Source organism: Lutra lutra, chromosome 7, assembly GCF_902655055.1.
Source record: "Lutra lutra chromosome 7, mLutLut1.2, whole genome shotgun sequence".
Taxonomy (NCBI): Eukaryota; Metazoa; Chordata; class Mammalia; order Carnivora; family Mustelidae; genus Lutra; species Lutra lutra.
In genome coordinates this window covers 127302880-127330083 of record NC_062284.1, presented here as the reverse complement: position 1 = coordinate 127330083, position 27204 = coordinate 127302880, and the positions used below count along the sequence as shown (strand labels likewise).

General features: G+C 37.8%; 1 protein-coding gene across 1 annotated transcript in view; it reads right to left on the bottom strand.

Moving 5' to 3' along the window:
* Positions 1 to 11986, bottom strand: part of DIO2 (iodothyronine deiodinase 2) — a 224022-nt gene extending 212036 nt beyond the window's left edge. Inside the window, 1 exon segment of the mRNA XM_047735554.1 lies at positions 11731 to 11986. The gene's annotated coding sequence lies outside the window, so the exon portion shown is untranslated.
* Positions 11987 to 27204: the final 15218 nt, after the last annotated feature.

Below are 27204 nucleotides of genomic sequence, written 5' to 3'. Positions count from 1 at the left end.
GTATTTACCCTAAAGATACAAACGTATTGATCCGAAGGGGCACATGCACCTGAATGTTTATAGCAGCAATGTCTACAATAGCCAAACTATGGAAAGAACCTAGATGTCCATCAACAGACGAATGGATAAAGAAGATGTGGTATATATACACAATGGAATACTATGCAGCCATCAAAAGAAATGAAATCTTGCCATTTGTGACGTGGATGGAACTAGAGGGTATCATTCTTAGCGAAATAAGTCAATCGGAGAAAGACAACTATCATATGATCTCCCTGATATGAGGGAGAGGAGATGCAACATGGGGGGTTAAGGGGGTAGGAGAAGAGTAAATGAAACAAGATGGAATTGGGAGGGAGACAAACCATAAGTGACTCTTAATCTCACAAAACAAACTGAGGGTTGATGGGGGGAAGGGGGTTGGGAGGGGGGTGGGATTATGGACACTGGGGAGGGTATGTGCTATGGTGAGTGCTGTGAAGTGTGTAAACCTGGTGATTCACAGACCTGTACCCCTGGGGATAAAAATATATGTTTATAAAAAATAAAAATAATAAAAAAAATGGGATTGGGAGGGAGACAAACCATAAGTGACTCTTAATCTCACAAAACAAACTGAGGGTTGATGGGGGGACGGGGGTTGAGGGGGGGTGGGGTTTTGGTATTGGGGCGGGTATGTGCTATGGTGAGTGCTGTGAAGTGTGTAAACCTGGCGATTCGCAGACCTGTACCCCTCGGGATAAAAATATATGTTTAAAAAAATAAATAAAAAATAAAATAAAATAGATAATTGGACATGTGTAATTTTTTTGGTTTCTTTTCTCTGTTTTTCTGTTTTCTTCCTTGTCTTCTTGTGGCGTTTTTTATAACAGAATTCCATTTCAATTTATTTATAGCATTTTTTAGTTTCTCTGTTTAGGTTTTTAAATGGTTGATAGAGTTACTACATTATATATACATAGCTTATCAGAGTCTGTTTGGTATTGTCATTCTACCAGTTCAAGTAATGTGTAGAAACCTTACCTAGCTTTATGTCCCTTTACTCTCCTGCACTTGAAATAATATTTCCTCTACATGTATTTAAAGCCTTATCAGTGTAATAATTTTTTTAAACCATCAAACATAACTTATGTTTAAAGAACTTCCTTTAGTAATTTATAGTAGATCTGCTGGCAACAAATTCTTTTAGTTCCATTCATTTTAAAATGTCTTGATTTCCCCCTCATTCTTAAAGTATGTTTTCCCCAGGTATGAAATTCAGGGTTAAAAATTCAGATTCCTGTGCTCCAAGAGCTGCTTGAGAAAGAGCAACAGCACCTCTGGACTTCAAAGGAGCATGGCCTTTTCAGGGGTAACCAGAATGAAGCCCAAATCTCTGGAAAGAACACATGGCCAAAGCTTTCGTCCCTGCATTACACTTACAAACAGGGAGGGAGTCCCACTAAGAAACCAGACTGAATTTACCACTCTCTCTCTGAGGTAAAGAAGCTCAGGACCAAATTTAATCTGATTCAAAAAATAAAGTAACATATGTCTTGCACAGTTAGCTTTGTAAAATACTGTTAAACCTCTAACATAGTTTTCATTTTTATCTAATTCTGGCAAGAGAATGGGAACTCTTGACCCTAGAACAATTCTACTTAACCCCCTTTTGATTTTTTTCTAACTTATTGATTTCTAGATCACAGTAGCCTTCTATGATGCTATGCTCTCAGTTTTTGTTTTTGTTTTTGTTTTTTTTTGGAGGGTTTGGGTGTGTGTGTGTGTGTGTGGCTTTTTTTTTTTTTTTTTTTTTAAGAAAACATCTAAAACAAGTCAGCTTTTCTTACAGAGCTAGCATTACACACTGTGGAATGACTTTAGCTTGGGCCCTGGTGTTAAAAGAAAATTCATCAAAGAGAACATGAGATGTTTTCCTCACCTTGCACCTGGAATGTCACCTGTAACTTTAAAGGTAAAAACGCCTCCTTTTATACTCTCTATTCCCTCTGTGGTCTGGGAATTGAAGACATTGCCTAGACAATGTGAGTCCAATTTTGTAGTTTTACAGACCTGGTGGACATTACTGGTTCTATTTAAGAGTTCTGATGTACCATGTATTCTTCCCAAGTCTGCATTTTTTTTTCTATTACTTTTTTTGCTGTGCCCTGAAACCTCCATCCTCATCTTCTGCTTAAAATCTTTAAAAGCTATTTTTGCTCTCAATTTTTTCTAATTATTTTCTCATATAGTTTAAAAATATTTAGGGCACTCAATAGATACAACAGTTGCAAATATGTTTTTTTTTTAAGATTTAATTTATTTATCTGACCAACAGAGATCACAAGTAGGCAGAGAGGCCGACAGAGGGAGAGAGGAGAGAGAGGGAAGCAGACTCCCCACTGAGTGGAGAGCCTGATGCGGGACTTGATCATGAGATCATGACCTGAGCCTAAGGCAGAGGCTTAAGACACTGAGCCACCCAGGCGCCCACAAATATGTCCCTGATTATCAAATAGTTCTCTCAAGGCTAAGTCTGTCCATCTCCCTGACGTCAGACCTATATAGCCTCCAAGAAGACACATGGGAATGCTACATCCCCCTAAGGATGTAGCAAATGTGTTTAAAATACAAAGTATACAAAACTAAACTCCAACTTTTTCATTAAAATCAGCATCTCCTCCTGGGAGTCCTATCTCAGGAAATGGCACGACCCCATGTCCACCCAAGAGCTCAAGCTATTTTCTCACCCACTTCTGAGTTCAAACTGTTAACAAAGACTTGAAAACCTAAATATCACACAAAATTCTTCCCCTCTCTGTCCCCAATGCTACCTTCCTAGTTTAGCTTCCAATCCTTTCTCACCTCAACAGACTACCGCCATCGCTGCTGCTTTCCTTGTGCTACTTCTGCTACTGCTAAGAATAGTCATAATAAAACAGTAAATAATGACAGCTGACAATAAGCACTTTCTATGAGCCAGACACTGTTCTAAATACACAACATGAATTGTTTAACTACTTCTCCTCATGACCTTAAAGAGTAAATTCTATCTTTAATCCCAAAGTAAAGATACGGAAACTGAGGGCACTGAGAAATTACATATTTTAACCAATGTATTTCAGCTTTTAAGAGGAAGTTCAAGGATTCAAACCCAGGAAGTCTGACTTCAGAGCCAGGACAGTTAACCAATAACCCGGTGGATCCAACCTCACCTCCCCTGACCCCCAATCCTTCCTTCAAGCCATGGTGATGGTTTTAAAATGGAAATCTGACCATGTCACTCACCCATTTAAAATCCTGCAGATAGCATGAAATGCTTGCCTATGTCACTGAAAAACATTCATTGTCTGCACCATCCAGGCTTATCTCCTAGAGCACATACCCTCCTAGCATGTTCCAGTCACTTTAGCCATGTATTAATCTTTTGCCCAGATTCTTTTGAGTCCATTTCTTCTCCCCATCTCCTTCCCCTGGCTGGAGTCTATTTTTACTCCAAGAAGTAATAGGTAGGTGATAACCTCTCAACAGTCTCCAGGGCAGGTGGTTTCCATTAGTCAGGGACGGTGCTCCAAAACAAGTGGAAGGTAGAAGGCATTACCTTAGCACTGCAGCAGCTGAGGAAAAGGTGTCCCAGTCAGGGAGAGGAGATTTGGTAATAGAGTCTTCTACAGCTCCTCTCACATTTATTGCCATGGCTTGTAGTTTTCCATTTGTTGTCTTCACTGCTACCCAGGAAATATCCTGAGGATGAGGACTATGGTTTTTAATTTAGATCTCCCCAGCAAGCCCTCTTTCTGGTAAGCTAACGAAAGAGTGAATGAATGATAATTCAGTCCCTCCCACCTTGAGTGAGGAGATAAACAAATACTTACAAAGCAAAGTGAGTAGTGCCTTAGAAATGCAAAGGAGTGAGACTCACCACAGTCTTGGGTTCCCAGAGAATAGACGCCCCAGAGAGCAGGGTTTCTGTCTGCCTTATTCCCTAGCGTATCCCCTGAACCTAACAGAGGACCTAGATGTTACTAGGCACTCAAAAAATACTTGTTGACTAAATCAGAGAATTTGTGTGGATGGAATTCCTAAACTCAGGAGCTGATGAGAAGTAGTTACACTTAATTTCTCCTAGCTTGTGTACATTCGAGGTCAGCAACTTCTAAAACTGTTCTCAAAGTAAGATCCCGACCAAGCATGACCTGGACATGTGGTAGAAATGCAATTCTGGTGCCCCAGCTGAAACCTAGAGAGTCAGAAACTCTGGGGGTAGTGCCCATCCAAACATTTATTAACAAGTTCTCCAGGTGGTTTTAATACATGCTGAAGCTTGAGAGGCACTGGGTTTTGTTTGTTTTTAAGATTTTATTATTAATTTTTTTTGACAGAAAGAGAAATAGGGAGAGAGGTAACAAAAGCAGGGGGAGTGGGAGAGGGAGAAGCAGGCTTTCCGCAGAGCAGCAAGCCTCATGTGGGGCTCAATCCCAGGACCCTGGGATGGTAACCTGAGCCGAAGGCAGATGCTCAAAGACTGAACCATGCAGGTGCCCCAGAGATGCAGTGTTTCAAGGCAATAGCTAGCAACCCTGGCTGCACATTAGAATCACCTGCGGGGGGGAATGGGTGTGTGCACCCATATGTATCCTATGCACTGAGTGTATTCCCCCACAATTCATATGTTGAAGCCCTAACCCCCAATGTGATCATATTGGGAAGTGGGGTCATTGGGAGATAATTTGGTCTGGATGAATTCACAAGGGTGGAGTCCATCCTTGGGATAGGATCAGTGTCCTTATAAGAAGCAGCAGAAAGGCCAGAGCTCACTCTCCGTTCCACCAGGTGAGGACACAAAGAGAAGACAGGTGTCACAAGCCAGGAAGAGGGCTCTCACCAGGACCTGACCTTGCTGGAACCTTCAATTGCCCACCTTCAGAACTCTGAAAAATAAGTATCTGTTGTTCAAGCCACCCTGTATATGGTATTTTATTATAACAGCCTAAGCAGACTCAAACAGTGTTTATGTGCACATATATGCACAGTTACATACACAGATCCGTACATATATACCTATATAGCAATCAAGGAGCCTGATTTAAGTGGCACTACACACACAGTGCTGTTTCCAACTACTCAGAATGTTCGGGGCCAGGTCTCAGAACCCCTTGGTTTTCTCAGTCTCGGGAGCAGACCTGTGTTCTGAATCTCACAGATGTTTACTATGCCCCAGAACGGTACATCATTCTTCTGTTCTCCACACCCCCATCCCTTGCTTCCTTATTTTTGGAGGTCATGTATGCTGGGGTAAATAAATACACATAAAAGATGATATTTTGACATTATATGCTCACTAAATTTCTTGACAGTTTCTTCTTAAGAAAGAAATTATGGAAACAAATTTAAATTGTGTGACCATAAGGATGAACCCAAACATTTCGCTTGTATACATATGCATGCGTACAAATGTTTTGCTCTTACACCATACCCACAAAGTGAGACAGATGGAAAGGTAACATCATTTACCAATCTTTTGTCAGTAGTGTATGTGTGTTATTTTCTCTTGTTTTTAAGAATTTAGTCTTTATGAGGCCCTACCAGTGATTTTTTTTTAAGATTTTATTTATTTATTTGTCAGAGAGAGAGAGAGCACATACATGGGGGGAGCCGCAGGCAAAGGGAAGGGAGAAGCAGGCTCCCCACTGAGCAAGGAGCCCATGAGGGACTCAATCCCAGGACCCTGGGATTATGACCTGAGCCAAAGGCAGACACTTAACCAACTGAGCCACCCAGGCACCCCCTACTGGTGATTTTCTATGCTTTAACTTCTTTGGGGTGTAGTCTGATTGCAAGATAAAAGTGAGCCTCAAACTGTCACCAGTTTGCTGTAGGTTTCATGTTTTCTTCCTGCCTGTTCTTATTTCTGTGAGCATTCCCTGTAGCATTGCTTTCATCTTGTAGCAGCAGACCTTTTCAGTAATGCAGTTGAGTCTAGTTTTAATTATTCCAATATTGGTAGAAACATCCTTATCGCCCACCTCGCCCCATGAAGGATATCAGCACCAGCTAAGCACAACTTAGTCAGAAGCTGACTTCCAGCACCACAGGCCCTTCCTCCTACCTCCGGGATTTAAAATTTCCAACCTCTCCCTCTTGCTCTCTCCCATCCTTAAGGGAATGGCTGCTTCCAGCTACTGCTACCTCTGAGACATTCCTAGTGTTTTAGAGAAACACCCTCATTCTCTCTCTCTCTCCCTCCTTGTCTTTCTCTATTTTGTTCTTTTTTTCTTTTTCTGATACATAGAAAGTAATTTTAGTCATAGTTACTAATTCAAAACACTGCCATGCTTTGTTTCTGATGGACCCTGACATAAAGATATTGGCACTAGGAACCATCCAGTGAAGCAGACTATCAAACATAGTATATTGGGGTTAATTTGGTCATTTTGTGGGTTTGCATGAGTGTCGAGCTCCTTGTTAATGGGAAATGGATTGGTAGTGATCCATGACATGTACTGGCATATGATTAATCAAAGCATTACATGTGATTGATTATTGTAAGATGCCCACTGGAGTAGGTCCTTGGGAAACTAAGTGACTATGGCCTTTCAGCTACTGTGGCATTACAGGTAACAAGGACTGTGGTGAGATGGATTTTCTGATTGCATCGGAACAATTTCAGGAAAAAGATAGGGAAGACTCCAAATGGATTCTAAAGATGCTAGACCAAGAAGGTTGGAATAGAATTCTGGAAAACACCAGATTTATTGCTTTTGATGTGTTGATGGTGTTTATGTACTTAATGTGTTGATTGGAAGTGGTTCTAATAGCTTATTTTGGTTGAGTGGCCCTTGACTTTTTGATAGCCTGCATTTAATGAGATCAAGATGCCAGAACATCCCTGGCAAAATGCAGAACAGTTCCAAAAGGCTTGAGGAGATAAGAATATTAGAGCAGATGTATCATATGTGACCTACATTTCCACCTCATTACTACCCTCAACCTGTGCTACATTCACTGGGAGAGCTTAAAGAACACTTGCTGTACATTGGTAAGGGGAGAACCAGAATCTTGGGAGAGCCCCCTGGTTGCTGCTTTTTGTAGGAGAGGTATGAAAATGGAAGATGCTGCTGTCGAGATGTTCTCCTGATTTGCAACGGGATCCTACAGTTTCAGAGGCCAAGTGTCAGTGCCTAACTGACAGAGGCAAAGTGGATACATTTACCCTATGGGGGGAAGATAAACTGGTAGTTTGCATATTTTGTCTTACAGGTATCTTTGGCAGTGGCAAATTATTATTACAGGGTCTCTAAGAATGAAATGCGCAGATAGCTTACTAAGATGTTACTTGATCTATAAAAAAAATAATTTTCAGTCTGTTGGAAATCAGACATGAGTTGACACAATGCCTCTCTCCCAGTTTCCATACATAACTCCAGAACCCTTTCATTAAAGTGAGGGACCAATTTCATTTGAGGATACAGCCTGCTACACTGCCACATATATACACTATAAATCTTCCTTGAGCTTTTCCCACAGTGTCTGTACTATAGGATAAAGAAAAACTCAGATATTTCAGAATTTATTAGGCACTGGCTTTGAACTGGTTTTGACTTCCAAAAACCCTCAGAGCCACTTTGTCCACCAGGCATATTGAAGGTTTATGGTGTTCACGTAGAAAGTAGAGTTAACAATGGTGTGCTGAGGAAAGATATAAGATGGAGATGTAATTTTAGAGTCATTAGAATATAGATGATATTTAGAACCAAGATACTAGATGATATCACCAAAAAGTGGTACAGATAAAAGAAAGCCCAAATTCCAAAGATTAAGCCGTTAAGGGTTAAAGTTTTAGACAGTGATGACATGAGAAGGAACTAGCAGAACAGATTGAGAGGCAGTAGCCAGAAATACGGGGGGTAGGGGGTACCAGCTGGATGTGTTGTACTGGGACCAAAGGAAGAAAAGTGGTTCAAAGGAGAGAATGAGCAAGTTGTGTCAAATGCTACTAATCAGGTAACTAAGAAGAGGATCAAAAGATGGTAACATGATCTCAGCAATGCGGTGACCAGAAGAAAGGAATTTCAGAGCAGTGGTTGGTGAGAAGCCTGATTTGACTGGATTCAAGAAAAAGAAAATGAGAAGACACATTGGAAACAGCAAGTGCAGACAACTTTCTAAAAGAGTTTTGCTGCAAAAGAACAGAAATAGGACAGCAGTTGGGGAAAAAAAAACAGTGAAGTCAAGAGGATGCTGTTTGTTGTTATTGTTGTAAGATGAAAAAATAATGGCATATTTTACATTGATGGAAATGTTCCAATAACAGGGGGAAATATGATGATACAGGGAAAGAGGAGAATTGGCAGGCCAGTGTCTTTGAGTAGGAAAAAAGTATAAAACTTAATGCACAGATGAAGAAGTTAGACTTAGCATTGAGCAGTTTATCCACAATAATAGGAAAGAAGTTCTCTCCTAGTAGTTCAGATTTAGAACACATATAAAATAGAAATGATCTGCAAATACAAAGTTACTTCTATAATTATAAAATTCTTATAAACTTAATTTTCTTAATTCTTACAAACTTATAAGACTTTAACATAAGTTAAAGTAAAAATTCAAAATTTGTCAAGAAAAAAGAGAACGCTTTCATAAGCAAAATTTGGACTCAAATAGATATAATTTAAAATGCTGCAGATATTTTAAAAGTAGTAAGACTTTCATGACCAACTTTATGCCAACAAATTTGAAAACAAATGCTAGGAAAATGTAACTTAGTAAAATTGATTAATGAAAGATCAGAAAATTAATAGTCCTATAACTTTAAAAAAATTGAATCTGTGATTTAAAATCTTCCTACAAAATAAACTCATACTCAGTGATAAAGTACTGAAATCATTTCCCTTAAGATTAGGAATAAGAGTAAGAAGAAAAGAAATAATCACCATTTATATTTAACATTGTTTTAAAGAAACCAGCCCAAACATTGAGGCAAGAGAAAGAAATGAAAGTCATGAGAATCAGCAAAAATGGTTAAAAACTCTTAGTATTCATAGATGCTATCATTGGCTACTTAGGTAACCTGAAAGAATCAAAGACTCTAAAAGGATTAATAAAAGATTACTGTATTAAAAATCAGTGTAAAAAAACCAATTGCATTTGTATGAGCTTTCAACAGAAAAATTATTTTTCAAAAATAATATCTTTCAATAGTAATACAATTATAAATATTTAGAAACATATAAAACCTATGGAGAAAATTGTAAAACTTTTGAAAGACAATTAAAGGAGATCTAAATAAATGGAGATATACTATACTCATGGTTCATGATACTCAATATCATAAAAATGTCTTTTCTTCCAAAATTAATGTATACTTTCAGTGCAGTTCATCAAAGTGTTAACCGGTTTATGTGTTTACCTGCGTGTGTGGGTTGGAGAGTACAAAGATGTGCATAAGTGAGTAAGGGAAATCTGATAGCTTATTCTAAAATCAATGCAGAAATTTGAGGTTATCAGAAAACACAAAATTCTTTCAAATAAGAATCTACAATAGGGGCATCTGGGTGGCTCTGTTGGTTAAGTGTCTGCTCAGGTCATGATCCCAGGGTCCTGGGAGTCCCTGCTCAGCAGGGAAGCTGCTTCTCCCTCTCCATCCAGCTTGTGTTCTCTGTCACTATCTTTGTCTCTCTCTCTCTCAAATAAATAAATAAAATCTTAAAAAAAAAAGGATGACAATAGGTTTAAAGGAAAAAATAATAAAGTTACAATTTTAAAGAAGAATCTTTTAAATTATCCTGTGAAATTTTTAAACTGCTTTATTAAATTGCTTTATTTTTTTAAACTCTTTATTGAGGTGTAATTGAAGTATAATAAACACATATTTAAAGTGTACAGTTTGTTAAGTTTTGATCAGTTTGATACATTGGTGAAACTATCACTCTCTAAAACTTTCTTTATTCCTCTTTATAATGCTCCCCGCCCACTCTGTATCAAGGCAACTACTGATTTACTTTGTGTCACTAGAGATTAACTTTCATTTTCTGGAATTATATATAAATGGAATCATAAAGACTATCTTATTTTGTCTGACTTCTTTCACTGGGCATAATTATTTTAAAACCCATTCATATTTTAGCATGTATCAACATTCCTTCCTCTTTGTTGCTGAGTAGTACTCCCAAGTAAGATTTGAAATGGTAACTTCCCAAACATATGGGAAAGCAAAGACGAGGCAGATGACCTCATATCCTAAAAATCCTCACAGGAATGCATGCTCACAGGTTTTCTTTTTTTTTTTTTTTTTTAAGATTTTATTTATTTATTTGACAGAGAGAGATCACAAGTAGGCAGAGAGGCAGGCAGAGAGAGAGGAGGAAGCAGGCTCCCCGCCAAGCAGAGAGCCCGATGCAGGGCTCGATCCCAGGACCCTGGGATCATGACCTGAGCCGAAGGCAGAGGCTTTAACCCACTGAGCCACCCAGGCGCCCCACTCACAGGTTTTCTTATGTTGGTCCTGATTTTGCTAACCCACTTTAGAAAGTTGTGGTTTTAACTAACCAGACCCTTCTCAAAGAACCTGTTGCGAAACACTGTTCTTTTTATAGGCTTTTTTTCCTTTCGGCTAAATACAGCTCAGAATGTAGTTCTCTTTTAGGCCATTTAGACTTTACTTTATTCTATTTTTATAACGGTAACCCCATGCACCAACTAGTTGATCTGAGCTTTTGATCCCAAGGAAGTGTTTGTGGATAGGTCAGCCCTCTTACTGCAAGAAAAGCTACTGCAAGAAAAGCAAGTCAAAGTGCAAACTGACAGCTTATCAGGACAGACAACACAAAAGCAGCAAAACTTCTAATGGATCCATTATTTACTCTAGGGCATTCATGCAACTAACATTTGCTTGAGTATTTTCTATGCACTTGGCATTGAATTTTACATGTATTGTCTCATTCAGTCCTTAAATCCCAATGAAATTAAAGTTTAATTATTCTTATTTTATACAGAGGAAACTGAGGCATGGAGACTAAAATGTCACAGAGAAAATGGCAGAACATAGCACAGCATAGACTCTAGAGAAAAATATACCCTGGTGTGAATTCTAGCCAGACATTTAGTACTGCCCAGTTTTCTTGCTGGTTAAACAAGACTTCTGTAAAATAATTAGCATAAAATAACAGTACCAGGTTATAAGGTTATTGTATGGCTTGGATGATATAGTGCCTTGCACAAAGTAAGTAATAAACAGAAGCTATAATAATTATTATCATTATCATTATTATTGCCATGACCAAGTAGTAATGCTTTCAGCCATTATTACCCTGAGTCAATTACTTGAAAGTAAAATGTTTTCAAACCTCCTAATCAAAAATGAGCTTTTGTCACTTCCAAATACTGGGCATTTAAGAAGCATAGGAGATTAATATTAATTAAAATACATTCTGATTTTCCACTACATGTGTTGATTTATACCCTGTCACGAAGCAAGTCTCTTTACAACATTTTAAGACAACTAGTTTTCTTTAAAACACATAGAGAGAAAAACACACCTAATATTTTAATCCAGTGACAAATGCTTTCACCACATGGGTATTATCCGAGAGTTAGTAATTTGACTCCTTGATCAACAATCCCGGCTTTACTTTGTTCGGTTCAGCCAACTCCCATTTCTTTTACTTTTCTCAGCACATAATGTGATAAATGTTCCCACTGCAACATGTCACAGGGTAACTGAGATTGCCAACGTACACACACACACAGTCTCACCAAGTGATGAGGAGGAGGATAATTCAGCAAGTCTGCCATAGCATTCTGGAATTCTTTATGGCTAGGGAAACTTGAAGGCTTGCTCTTGAATACAGTTAACTTCATGGTGATTTTTAGTATGAGTCCTTCCTTCCCCCTACATCTGATCATAACCGAGGATTATAGGCTCTTAGCCAAGATAAGGTGGGACCACTGGCTTGCCACATGCCCTTGCATGCCACATGACAAAATTAGTCTTGCCAGTTGCATCTCTCCCTACCCCTAGTACAGTTTAGGATTAGTGTGATGACCTTTTCTAATTGGTTGGCACAAATTCCTGTCTGGAGTCTTGCTCTGAATTGTAGTTACCAATCATATGACTGTAAGAAAATACTCCAAGCTGTTAGCACCAGGCAGCTGGAGGAGGAAACCAAGGTAGGAATCCTGGTTCTACAAAACTGTCCTTGGCTCACTCTTTATAACAGAACAGAACCGGAAACACCGTCTTGTCTTGTGGGAAGATAAAGATGAATATTTGGCAATTGTCACTCCTAACCATCAAGTCCTTCTCAAATTCTTCCATGGAAGATGATTTTACTAATTTTAGCCTCCTCTTGGAAATAAGAGTTGTAAGTGACCTTATTCTAAACCCACCACCTCTTCATGTTAGGTTTAGTGCCCCAGTCATCTGCACTGATGATCCATCACATCGCTTGTTATTTCTCCCTCAATAATCCCCACCTACACTCCCAGACACCAAGCTCTCAATACCATCCAGCAAAACTGCAATGTCTCTTTTGTTGACTTCTTCTTCCAGTCATCATAAGTAGTACACCCAACTTTCTACTCTCCTTAAATCTCCAGCATCCCCACCCCTACCTACCAAAGCCTTTTCAGTCAGTGACTTCATCCTCCTGCTTCACAGAGAAAACCCAAACGTTTCCCAAAATTCCCAAAACAGCAAACCTAAGAGAATGCATCAATGCATGTATCCTTCCACAGTGAAAAATGGATGATCTCTTTATTTAAGAAGATCATTCTTTTACCTGTCTCATGGATTTTTTAATGGTCCTCCCTTCTTTTTCCTTTCTTTTATTTTTTAGAGAGGGGGAAAGAGAGAGCATGTGCGAGAGAGACTAGGGCAGTTGGGGGAGGAGTAGAGGGAGAGGAAGAGAGAGGATCTTAAGCAGACTCCATGTCCAGTGTGGAGCCTGACATGGGGCTCAACATGGGGCTCGATCTCACAGCCCTGAGATCATGACCTAAGCCGAAATCAAGAGTGAGACAGTTAACTGACTAAGCCACCCATGTGCCCCCAATAGTCCTGCCTTCTTGAGAACCTAATCCTATGGACTGCCTCACATCATTAACTCATCATCATCCTTCATCTCTCTGTGGATTCTTTGCTATCAACATTTAAACATTCTCAACTTTCTCTTCTTTTAAACAGGCAAAATCCCCTTTAACTGTAGCCACCAGCTACTTCTCTATATTTTTATTCACAGACACTACTTCTAATTTAGTACCTTTCTCTGTTTTATTAGTTCTTCAGAATCTTGTCCTCTACCTTACCACAAATCTCCTGAAATGGTTCTTGCCAAGGTCACCAAATGTCATCAAATTTAATTGGTCTTGCTGTATTTATCTGACTTTCTGTGGTATTTAGCACCATCCTTTCTGCTGGAAACATTCTCTGCTCTTGATTTCAGGACACTATAATCTCCTGCTTCCCCCTACCATAGACATCTCTATTTCTTCTCAACTTCCCCAACTCATCCTGGTCTATCTCTCCAGGAAGTAATGGAATTCCCCAGAACTGAGTTCTAGTTCTGTTCTTAAATAAAACTATAAAATGTCCCTAGATGATGCAATGCTCTGCATATTTTCATTTACCGTTAATTTGTTAATTAAGCTAAAATAACTTTGCTACTGGCCTTCAACGAAGGCTATATCTATATACCTACCAACCAACATATTCATCTTTATGTACATATTTCAAAGGCATCATACATCTAGTCCAAAACTAATCTCAATCCATTCTCCCAAAAAGTAGTTCTTCTGAGTCTTTCCCATCTAATAGTACTACTATTTATTCAAGCTCACACAAGAAACTGGGGAATGATTTTGACACTTCTTTTTAACTATCACATCTAATCAATCATCAGGTTCTCTCTAATAGACAGAATTCCTATGTCCCTCTGGTCATTTTGCTTAAAAAAGAACTTCTGGACCTAGGAGAAAACTGTATTGAAATAAATCTTCCATTTCTCTTTCCATCCCTCCTTTCCCCACCGTCCTCTTTCCTCCTCAGAGGAGAGGAAATGAATTGCCTTATTGGTGAATTTAGGAGAAGAAGCCAGGCCATTTTGTATTTCCCTTTTGGATATTCACACTGTAACAGCAGGTGCATTCTAAAACATATAAAACAAACAGACAAAAAAGTGTAAGACTTGTACATTGTAAACTATAAAATATTATAGAAAGAAATTAAAGAAGATCTAAATAAACATAAATATATCCCATGTTCATGGACTGGAAGATTTAATATTATTAAGATCTGCCCAGAAATGACCCACAGATTCCCTGCAAACCCTATCAATATCCTGACTGGCTTCTTTGCAGAAATTTACAAACTGATACTAAAATTCATATAAAAATGTAAAAAAAGACAGTGTAGTCAAAACAATATTGAGAAAGAAGTACAAAGTTGGAAGACTCACACTTCTCAATTTCAAAACTTACTAAAAAGCTACTACAACCAAGACAGGGTAGTGCTGACACAGGACAGACAAATCAATGAAAACTATCAATTCCAGGTAAGAATCCAGAAATAAGGGGCGCCTGGGTGGCTCAGTGGGTTAAAGCCTCTGCCTTCGGCTCAGGTCATGATCCCAGGGTCCTGGGATCGAGCCCCGCATCGGGCTCTCTGCTCTGCGGGGAGCCTGCTTCCCCCCCCCTCTCTCTGTCTGCCTCTCTGCCTACTTGTGATCTCTGTCTGTCAAATAAATAAAATAAAAATCTTAAAAAAAAAAAAGAATCCAGAAATAAAATTTTATATTTATGGTGAACTGATTTTCAACAAAGGTGCCAAACAGCTAAACAGAGGAAAGAAATGTCTTTCTAACAAATTGTTCTGGGACAACCGGATATCTGCATGCAAAAGAATTAAGTTGAATATCTGCCTCACATCATATATAAAAACTAGCTCAGGTAGATCAGAGACCAAAATGGATCACATTACCTAAATGTAGTAAACAACATAAAAATAGGTTTTAAAAACTATAAAACTCTTAGAAAGAAAAAAAGGAATAGACTTCTATGACTTTGGGTTTGCAATAATTTTTTAGATATTACTTCACAAGCTCAAACAGCAAAAGAAAAAATGAAGAAGTTGGACTTTATCACAAGCAAAAACTTTTGCACTTCAAAGTTTATCATCAAGGGAAGTGAAAAAGACAACTCACAGAAAGAGAGAAAATATTTGCAAAACACATATATTAAAAGGGACTTTTACCTAGAATATATAAAAATGATCTCTTACAACAAAACAATAAAAGGATAAAGAACCCAAAGAACAAATGGGTTAGGAATCTGAATAGTTCTTCAAATAAAGTGTACAAATAGCCAATAAACACATGAAAAGATGCCAAAAACCATTAGTTATCACGAAGATGCAAATCAAAATCACAATGAGATACTACTTCACATCCACTAAGATGAATATAATACAGAAAGACAACAAGTGATGATGAAGGTATGGAGAAATTGGAGCCCTTCTACTTGCTGGTAGAAATGTAAAATAGTGAAGCTGCTTTGGAATACCACTTGGGGAGCTCCTAAAATGTTAAACCCAGAGTTACCATGTAATGCAGAAATTCCACTCCTAGTTGTGTCTAAGAGAAAGAAAAACCAATACCCATACAAAAACTTATACACAAATAGTCAACTATTAGTATTTTCATAATAGCCTCAAAGTGGAAACAATCCAAATGCTCATCAACTGAAGAACAGCTAAACAAAATGTGATTTATCTGTCCAGTGGAATACTATTTAGCAATAAAAAGGAATGAAGTCTTGGGGCACCTGGGTGGCTCAGTGGGTAAAAGCCTCTGCCTTCGGCTCCAGTCATGGTCCCAGGGTCCTGGGATCAGGCCCTGCATCGGGCTGTCTGCTCAGCAGGGAAGCCTGCTTCCCTTCCTCTCTCTCTCTCTCTGCCTGCCTCTCTGCCTACTTGTGATCTCTGTCTGTCAAATAAATAAATAAAATCTTTAAAAAAAATCTTTAAAAAAAAGGAATGAAGTCTTAATATGGGTTACAACATGGATGACCTTCAAAAACATTAGAGTAAATTGGGACGCCTGGGTGGCTCAGTTGGTTAGGTGGCTGCCTTCGGCTCAGGTCATGATCCCAGTGTCCTGGGATCGAGTCCCACATCGGGCTCCTTGCTCAGCGGGGAGCCTGCTTCTCCCTCTGCCTCTGCCTACCACTCTGTCTGCCTGTGCTCATGCTCGCTCCCTCTCTCTCTCTAACAAATAAATAAATAAATAAATCTTTAAAAAAAAAAAACAAAAAACATTAGACTAAGTGAAAGAAGCCAGTCACAAAAACCACATATTTATGACATTGTTTATATTAAATGTCCAGAATAGGAAAATCTATAGGGACACAATAATAGCACATGTAATTATGCTAAGAAACACAGAATATTGAACTTTATACAGGTGAATTTTATGGTAAGTGAAATACTTTCTATCATCTTTGAAGTTAGCAAAGCCACATCTTCCTGACCCTTAATACACTGTCAAATATTTCCTTCTATCCCCACCAGAAAAGGTTTTCCACTGGAAAATACTCATGCCATAAGATTGAGGCCACCTGGATAACCCAGGATACTATCCCCATTTCAAAGTCCCTAAACTTAATCACATCTGCAAAATTACATTTATTATGAAAGGTTCATAATTCATAGGTTCCAGTGTTAAGTTATAATGTCTTTGGGAGCCCATTATTTTGCTGACTACAGTAGGTAAATTATATCTCATTAAGTTTTTTTTTTTTTTTTTTTTTAAAAGAGTGGGTACATTTTGCTTTTCTGCCTCCAGGAGAACATCTCCTAGGTCAGATCCCAGGTTTGGCTTTCATGGGCAGTTTGGAAACCCATGGCTCTCTCTCCTGTGATGGGGTCTGCACAGATATAAGATAGAGATCCTGGCAAAATAGATCTATAGACTAAGACACTTCCTTAGAGGGCCATTTCACATTCTAGGCTTGGATAGAGTCATTAGGAAGGAACTGCTCACATACCCAAGTTTCCCTTGATGATGCGATTATCTAATGTGTCAACTTTCTTCAATTTATAACAAAATCAAAGGTTAGAGAAAAAGAACTACTGTCTCCAGAAGCTTAAGCATTGATTTTTGTCTTCTAGATAATGCTCATAAACATCAATTTTACTCCATCTTCACTGTCTTAAGTCCCCATCATGGTTCAATAAGATTATTAAAATAACTGTTTTGCATATTTTCTTTTTGTCTTCTAATCCAGTCTCCTAGATACAGCCAAAGTGACCTTATTAAAATGCAAATCTGATCATGTGATTCTGCTGATTAAGCCTTCACTTTGTTTCCCATGACTGTTGGGATAAAAATTTTAAATGTCTCACATACTCTAGATTCCAACCACAGTGCCAGTCTCACTTGAGCCATTCTTCCCCTGGATCATGGCATCTCAGAACCCTCATGTGCAGCTTTTTTTTTTTCTGCTTTTCCCCTCAATTTTCACCTGGATGACTCCAGCATAGCCCACAATCTCAGATTAAACTTCTCTTCCCAGAGCTCCACTCAGAGTTAAAAATCTTAAAGTATGCCACTTTTCTTTTAGTCAAAGTAAGTTAAGTGCCTTTGAGGCACTTACCACAATTTTTATTTAGTATCAGTATCAATGAATATTGTTGACCATTTCCAATCCCAACTGGTACATTAATACACTATTACCACTACATGAGAGAGAGAGTAACTATGGGGTTCCCACTATCTCTGGCAGCCCTATTCCCACCAGAATGACTATATAATAACTGAAGAAGAAATTCTTCACTTTCTGGGAAAGTGGCACAACCCAATGACTTCTTATTCTAATATAATTTTGTATCATTTGTTTGGTGGTAGAATTAATGTGTGTAATAGGACTATGAACACACCCATAAAAATAGGTCATTAATAAGCTTATGAAAAAATAGCCATATCAGTTGTATACATTTAAATGGAATATTGGTCAGTTATAAAAAAGAACAAAATCTTTCGATTTACCACAACATGGGCAGATCTCAAGGGTATTATGCTAAATGAAATAGGTCACAGAGAGAAATACAAACACCAAATGATTTCACTTATACGAGAAATCTAACAAAATAAGCAAAATAAACAAAACAAAACAGAAACAGACTTATAGGTATAGAGGAACAATGTAGTGGTCACAAGAAGGAAAGGGATGGGGAGATGGGTGAAATAGGGGAAGGGAATTAAAAGGTATAAACTTTCAGCTATAAAATAAATAAGACACGGAGATACAATATATAGCATAGGGAATAGAGTTAATAACATATAACAACTTTGTGCGGACAGATGGTGGCTAGATTTATCATGGCAATCACTCTGTAATGTATATAAATGTTGAATCACTATGTTGTATACCTGAAACTAATATAATATCATATGTTAACTACGCCTCAATAAAAATAATAGCTATATCACAGAAGTTAATATTTCAGTGACATATCATATTTGTTTCTTCTACCACTTTCATTATCTAGTGGTAATACTTTTTTTAATTGGAATAATGGTGTTGGAAGGGACTTCAAAATATCACTAATTGTGTAAGAGTAATTTATATGGCAGTATATAAAGAAATAAGTAGAAAAGTCTTTAAATCTTGAGTCTCGACTGTGCTGTCTACTAGCTGTGTGACTTCAGGTAAATTATTTAACCTCTCTTGGCCTCCATTTCTTTATCTGTAAAAGAGAAGAGATTATAATAGCTAACTCAAATGGCTGTGAGAACTAAGAGTCAATTATGATATTTGTGAAGTAACTGATACAGATTGTCAAAATCAAGCACAGTAATTCCTGAACTTGTAGATCTCATGGAAATTTTATACATATTATGTATATGCATATATATAACATATTTGCATTCATATAAAGTATAAAAATAATGTATATTAATATATACATAGATTTGATTTAGGTAGGACCCACAGGATGTGTTGTTGCTTCTATTTTTTCAAATATCATTATGAAACAAATCTATAGAACACAATTATTTTACTAAAAGAAATGACATTTTAAAACACATTTGGATACATATAGCTTTATGTTAAGCATTTCTCTATAGAAAAATGAAAACATGATCGCAGGCCATTACTAACTTGTGGGCTGGATTTGGAGATCCATATTGCAGCAGATATTTCATAAATGGGACTTAAACCTAAATCTAGTCTTGGCCATCATTTCAGACAAGTTAGTGACTAGCCCATTCAGGACCAATTCTTACCTGGACTCTTTAAGTTCTCAAAAAGAGAATCTCCTTTGACTCATGGCATGTCCAAATCAATATATGCCACATAAGACTAACCTTTAAGTTACTTTCAAGTAAACTCATGCCTATTGTTTTTGATGGCTGAAAAGTATAATTCCTAGTAGGATTTTTTTTTTTTTAATTAAAAAGACTTTACCCAATTTTAAGTTGTTTGGGAAAATTTCAGCTAGGATATTTTAGTCTACTTCTCTCTAAAATAGGTTTAAAGAAATTATTAAAGTATGGGATTAAGACCCTAAATAATGAAGCTATAGAGCTACCTATAGAAGGGTTAAATTTCAGGGTATTTGAAAAGGTCTACTTAGGGCTCTTGTGGAATATAACTTGTGCAACTTTTTGGAAAGCAAGCTGGCAGCAATGTAGTGAAAATCTTAAAATAGCTATACCCTCCAACTTGCATAATAATCCATAATAGAAATCTTTACGAACAAAGATGTTCATCTTAATTTTAATGACTGAAATTTGGAAAAATCCTAAAAATCCAAAAATAAAGAAAACCAACATCCAGACATGACACACACATTCACATGATGGAATATAATTATTAAAATGTTCATAAAGAGTTTTTAGTTACATTGTATCATAGACATTTTCTCATTTATTAGCCCTAGGTCAGTGGTCAGCAAACCATGATAGCCCATGAGCTAAACATATTCTGCTGCTTGTCTTTGTATGGCCCATGAGCTAAAAGGTGATTTTTACATTTTTTAATGATTGAAAAAAAAAAAAACAAAGGCAAAATAACACCTTGTGATACAAGCAAAATACATGGAATCCAGATTCCAATGCCTGTAAATAAAGTTTTATTGGAATATAGCCAAGCTCATATTATTATGTATTGTCCATGGTTTATTTGGCACTACAACTACAGATTGAAGAGTTGTGAAAGAAATTATACGGCTCACAGAGCATAAAATATTTATGATGTGACCCTGTACAATAAAAATTTTGCTGAACTCTGTTCTAAGCCACAGTGCTATTTGAGGTTGGTATGATTCCAAAGCTCCTTCCTCATGCCATGCTGCCTTCCCACCCTCACCATTGCCAATGGGGTAGGGTGAAAAGCAACACAACAAAATATTAACAGTAGAAAATTATCTTTGAGAGAACAGCATGTGGCCAATGATAGACACTCCATATTTTTTGAGTGAATAAATGTATACATGAATATTAATGTATACAGAGGGATTCATATGGAATCAGAGTTCTTTAAAAGTCCTATGTCAGTCTGTCCTTTGCCATTATCTATAGAGAAGTGGCCAGTTGATGAAAAAGCCAACCACTGCTTATAGTATAATAAGAGAATTTCCTGGCTTTTGAACTTCTAGAGTCATGAAATAATGGGGAAAGAGTCTTCTCTCATTCAAGTCTGGTTTCTGAGAAGACTTTTTTGACACTATTGAGTGCAACAGGCTAGTGGGGTCATTGGAATTAAACATGATAACAACAGAGGTCGTGAAATAGGAACTTCTGGTACATTAACTTGTCTCTAGACCTGTGCTGCTGACATGTGGCTCTACTGATATTCAAATGATTTAAAGTTACATATGATTAATGTTTCAGTTCCTTGCTCACACTCCCTTATTTTGAGTGTTCAACAACCACACAGTGTTAGTGGCTTCTGTTTTGGACATCTCAGAATAGGTCATGTCCATCAACATAAAAAGTTCTATTGGGCAATTCTTTTAGGACAGTTCTTTTAGGCAATCGATGGTATGGTGTGAGATTGAGCTTTTTTGCCCTGAGTCATTTGTGGGATTTGTTAAGCTAAGCTTCCAGTCCCAGTATTTTCCATGACTACATATCTCTAAATTTAGAAATCACTGGGAGAGATTTGTCATCCAAATTTCTGTTCTCTAAATTTTAAGAATTGATGTATATCTCTCTTACTTTATGCTTCAGATCCAAAAATTAGGCGTGGCTTCCTATTTTACAGTAGAAATCCAAGACTGGTTTTTCACAGCATACAATTCTTATTATGTAATTATGATAGATCAAGCTCTGTGATGTACATTGATAATCATTTCTTTCCCTTCTCTACTTCTCTGTGATGTGTTTAAAGCCTTGTGGGCTATAAATCAAGTAATTGTTGAATGTGTACTGGCTTGCAACCTTACTTATAGCACTGTTCTCTACTCCCAGGGCCTTTTATCCAAGCCTCTGAGAGTACTTTACATCTCTGGACTCATTAGAACATCTCATTCTCCTGGATGGGTGACAGGGATTAAATCTGTTCACAGACAGAGAGACCAAGGGAAAGAGAATTACAAGGTCACTATGTGACATTGACCATTCTAAGAACTGAGCCCACTAGACCAACAATGACTGACCCAGTGCTAATAGTGATGATTTGAACTTTGAAGAACATTCCTCATCCAAAACTTCTTTATAGGCATTTTTATTTCTGGAACCATTTTCTGCATGTGGAAAAGAGCAACTTTTTTTTTTCCTTTCCTTTTTTTCCTTCTTTTAGTAATTGTAAAAGTAGTGAATGCCCATTTTCTTTTTAATTTAGCAAGTATAAAGGAGAAAAAAATATCCAGAAGCCAAATGCTAATTTTTTTTGTTTTATCCAAGAAATATTTAGTAAATGCTTTGTACGTGCCACATACCATTGTACTTGAAGACAACTTTCCACTTCACCTCTTGGTGCCTTATATAAATAAAAGTCTGGGAGATAGCAGTGTAGTAAAAAGAGCCTGATCTTTCGCCTCAAACCGATCTGTGTCCAAATCCTGGCTCTGACACTTAACTGTGTGAAGTTGGACAAGTCACTTAAAATCTCTGAGTCCCATTTTCTCATATGTAAAATCATTATATTAATAGCAGTTCTGTAGTTTTTCTAAGGATTCGAATAATCTCTGCTCTGCTGGATCGTATCTAGGTTGTTTGGGACACAAGCCCATGAGTACAACCAAGTTTTTACTCTGCACCAATCTGGAGCAACATAAATGAGCAGGAATATATATATTTTTTAATCATAAAAAGAATGTCGGAGTGGGGAATCAGGGGATATGGGCCACTGTGAGAGTGGCCAAGTTTTTCCAAGATTCAAGGAGGGAAGACAGATTTTTTCCCCCTGGGCCAAGCTTGCAAATCCCCAAGTGTGTCACCAACTACAAAGCACTCCATGTTAACACACCATTCAGGGTGAGAATTGTTAGGTTCTCAAGCAAAGTTGTAGACTCAACACAGAGGGGATGTATGCAGGGCAAGTAGGGCTGTGTAATCTTAAATTATAGTGAGTTAAATGGGAGCCTTTGAGAAATGATTAGGTTTATCCATAGTATTTGCGAGTCTCTCTTGCCAGCTCACATACTTCTGCCACAATGGGAATGAAGGAATCATGGAACCTTCCATACAGCCTTGCCAATTCTTTTTTTTTTAAGTAGGAAGCTGATTATTCAGTTTGGAAATTAACCCAGATTCCTTGTTTCTCTTTCTGCCTACTTTCCCCCACTGTTTTCTGATCAGTTCACTTATTAGAAGCTCTGCCAGAGGGTAGAAAGGAACATGTTCAGGAAGCATTGAGTCAATGTTTCATTGTTTTCTGGTTACACAGATAAAAGTTATTTGGAAGACTATACTCTTAAGACTGTCTTTACTCCTGATTATGCAAATGACAGATCAATCAAAGCCTTGGTAGAATTATCTTGTTTTCTATACCAATACTCCATTCTTTAGAACTGGGCACTAGAGAGCTACCATCTCCTTTTCCCCTCATTACCATGGACAAATTAAAATCTGGGTGTACCAAAAAATCTCCCAGAGGTTTTATATTTATTTTTAGCTCCACACATTGATCCAAAACTAGTTTAGAAAAACAACAACAACAACAAAGTGAATTTCATCTTTGAACTGATGAGAGCAATTTATAACATATTGAATAAGTTAGAGTTTCCAGTGTATAATAAAGTCAATTGATGGTTAAGTTTCCTGCCTTATAACCTGATTTTATGAAAAGCATAGTTGTTCAGAAAAATTTTAAGAACATAATTTTCTAACCATCTTGCCACCATGCAATATTTATTGTTACTGTAGAGACTTTTCCCCCTCCCTTAGCCCCAGCTTGAGATAATTTTATGCCCTAAAAGCACATCACAGTATGCCCTGGAGCCTATCTTGGGAATCAGAAGTGAATCTTTAAATCACCTAATTTCACATCTCAGCAGCGATGGTTTGGTCAATATCTGTGCAAAGTACACACTGAGGCAGAGGTTAAAAACACAAAGACAAAACCTCAAACTGAATGGAATAAAGAACTTGCCTTCAGGTAGAAACAGTGTATTTTTGTTGATTTTATCTTTCATAATACCCCTTTTGAAAAAGATTAGCACCTCAACATCCACAAAACAACATCCTCCTCCCACCAAAGTATTTTTAAAATAATTAGGTATTGTATTTATTATATGTGAGTTGTCAGAAGAGATATGCCTCTGGAGTCTGCTTCTAGGTGATATATCACTTCTGATCTTTATTTGTTCAATTTGAAGATTATTGCTTTTCATATTGTCTGTGAGCCCCTAGAAGCTAAAACATGAGATCCAGCTATCAAGACCCAGGCAAGTTATCTATTCAGAATCCTTTAGAAACATTCAAATATGCATATTCAACTATGGCTACAAATACATTTTTATTCTTGGGTGCCTGGGTGGCTCAGTGGGTTAAGCCTCTGTCTTTGGTTCAGGTCATGATCTCAGGGCCCTGGGATCAAGCCAGGCATCCCGGGCTCTCTGCTCAGCAGGGAGCCTGCTTCCCCCCCTCTCTCTGCCTGCCTGTCTGCCTACTCGTGATCTTTCTCTCTGTCAAATAAATAAATAAAATCTTTTAAAAAATATACTTTTATTCTCAAAATTACAGAGGAATGTACATAGACTTTGGAGACTGGCAAAAATTGCTGTGTGACCTTCATCAATTTAATGAGGCCCAGCCTTTTGTTCTGCAAAATGGATTTAAAAATATCTGCTTCAGAGGATGGTTGTAAAGTCTAATGCAGTTCTCATTGTAAACTTCCCAGGGTATTACCTGTCATAGAAGAAAGATTCAAACAACCACTCTCTTTATTAGCAAACTTGAAAAGTTAGTGGAATATCTTCTTGTTATGTTACAGACAGGAAAAACTTATTTGGAAACAAAAACTCCTCCAAGGGAATATTGGTTTGTCTGAAGTGTCCAAGAAGGTGGGTGGGGGGTGGTTGTCTTGTTTGTTTGCTTGGGTTGAGTTTTTTTTGCAGTCTTGCTGTCTACCACACAGGAGGCCAGGCTTTCCGTATTTATTTCTTTCTTGGCTATAGTAGTAGGGGCTAACTCCCCATTATCCATAACATCCCCAAATCATATGTCCAAGTAAATACTGCTAATTTCACACCTGTCAGTGACGGGTTCAGGAGGACCCAATTCTGGTATGGCACAAGTTTAGAAGACAACACTTGCTAAAAAATCATCCCATGCTGTGCTAACTTCCTCTCATACCTCAGACTTGGTCATCTTGGGGCGTAATGCTCATAGCTACAGCAGCTGTCTTGACCACCATGAGAGTGAAATGAAAGTCAGGGATGATAGAAGGCATCTCCTGACAACATCATGGAGTTGCTGAAGTAAACAACCCTAGGGTCTACCTTGCTAATGGACTTCTTATGTATGATATAATTGTGTTCCTGTGTAATCCAGTTTGGGGCACTGGATTCAACAAAACAAATCACCATTCTCATTAAAAGGAGGAGCCACCAAATGGTCCTCTTGTTTCTACTCAGGTACCTCACATCTATGCTCACACATTAGCCAAAGTGACCTTTTAATATTTTATTATTATTACTTGGCTCAGGATTACCTAGTGGCCTCCTAATACCCACAGAATAAAATTCAAAATTGGTCCCAAGGAATACAGTCTTCTATAAGCAAATCTACAGGGGGCGCCAGGACAAAGGACACAGCATTCTATATGATCTGACTTCTTTTAACTTCTCCACTTTTCCCTTTTCCCTTTCCTATCCTTCATACCCTCTCTAGCTCTGTTACCACCACAGTGGCCTTCTTCTTTAAATAGCTCTTTCCCACCTCCAGCCCTACATTCCTGATGGTCCCTCAGCCTGGAATGTTCTTCACTCAATTCTCATTTCACACTGTTTTCAGCTCAAAGTTACCTTCTCAGAGAGGCCTTTATAATCCTACTACAAAAATAGCTTGCATACTCACCTAAACCCAGATCTCTACACCATTATTCTACATTATTTTTTTTGCAATATATATCACTATCTGAAATTATATTATTCACTTATTTTTTGTCTTCAACCCTAAAGTGAAAACTCCATGGGAACAGAGAACCCACCTGCCTCATATTCCCTTGCATCCCTAAGGCCATGTGTATGGTAGCATAGAGCAGGCATTCAATAAGTATCTTTTGAATGAATGAAAAGCAGAGTTATTGTAGGGATAAGAGTAACTCAGTCTGGGATAAACAGATAATATAGAAAAAGGAATTAAAGGAAATAGAGAAAAACATTCAAAATAAATCTTTATAGGGACATTGAAATGAAAAAAAGTACAAAAAGCAACATGCAATACAAAACAAATGTCTTTGAATACTAAAGGCTAGAGATCTAACTCTGAGAGAAGAAAAATCAATGGGTGTTGCTCTTGTATGACAATAAATCTGAACATGAAGAGGAAGGCATGGTGCCTAGATCCCAAGAAGAGGTAAGCCTCACCAGCCCAGGAAGTCAAAAGGACCCAAGATCTAAATTAGAAGACCTCTCAGATGTAAATTTAATTGTGGCTGGTCAAAACAAGAAGCTTGGAATTGTATATTCCCTTCCTTCCTTCTGGGGAAAAACTATGAAAAATTGGAAAGAGATATGAGCTCTGTCTCTAGGAAACTGCTAAAAATTTGGAGAAGTATGAAAACATAGGAGGGGCCCAACCTTTTAAAAGTACCTCTTTAAATAGTATTAGGATGACATGCTTTTTGGAATACACATAGAAAAAGTTAGTGAATCAGGAAAATGAATGGATATACAAGGAAAGAGGTGGAGCTTTGAAAAAACTTTCTTTTCTGTTCACACAACCAAGAGGCTGAACTCATGTCTTCCAAACCTTAGCAATTAGTCTACAAGAGCGAAAAAAAAAAATTGTCAGCTACACTAGCAAGAAGTTAAAAGAGGCTGGAAGGGAAGAGCAAGACAGGAGCACTTTGTAACATATATTTAAAATATGTATGAAGAAGGTGTCAGTGAAGAGGTAAGTTTAAGAGCTTTAAAACAGAGATTTCCATCCACATAAGCCATTGGAAAGAGAGAAGAAAAGAAGTTAAAATTTTCATGAACTGGGGAACCTGGGTGGCTCAGTGGGTTTAGCCTCTGCCTTCGGCTCAGGTCATGATCCCAAGGTCCTGGGATCGAGCCCCACATCAGGCTCTCTGCTCAGTGGGGAGCCTGCTTCCCCCCCTCTCTCTGCCTGCCCCTCTGCCTACTTGTGATCTCCATCTGTCAAATAAATAAATAAAATCTTTAAAAAAAATTTTTTTCATGAACTTAAAGTAATACAGGAAAAGTAAAGTGGTTTTAAAGAAATTCATAATAGTCTTTTTGAACAGTTGAGTCCCTGACCAGAGCTTATGAGCTATGACTCCATTGTTATGTAAAAGTTTACCATTAAGTCAAGGACAGCAGTGTGATTATAAATGGATTGAGGAAAAAGTGTATTAAAAGGAGTAGTCTTCCAAAACAAACAGAGGGGAGGAACAAGATGGCTGAGGAGAAGGAGACCTAAATGTCATCAGGTCCCAGGAGTTCAGTTAGATAGCTATCAAACCTTTCTGAATACCTACAAACTCAACAGTAGACTGAAGAGAAGAAGAGCAGCAATTCTAGGAACAGAAAAGTGACCACTGACTGCTTTCTGGAGG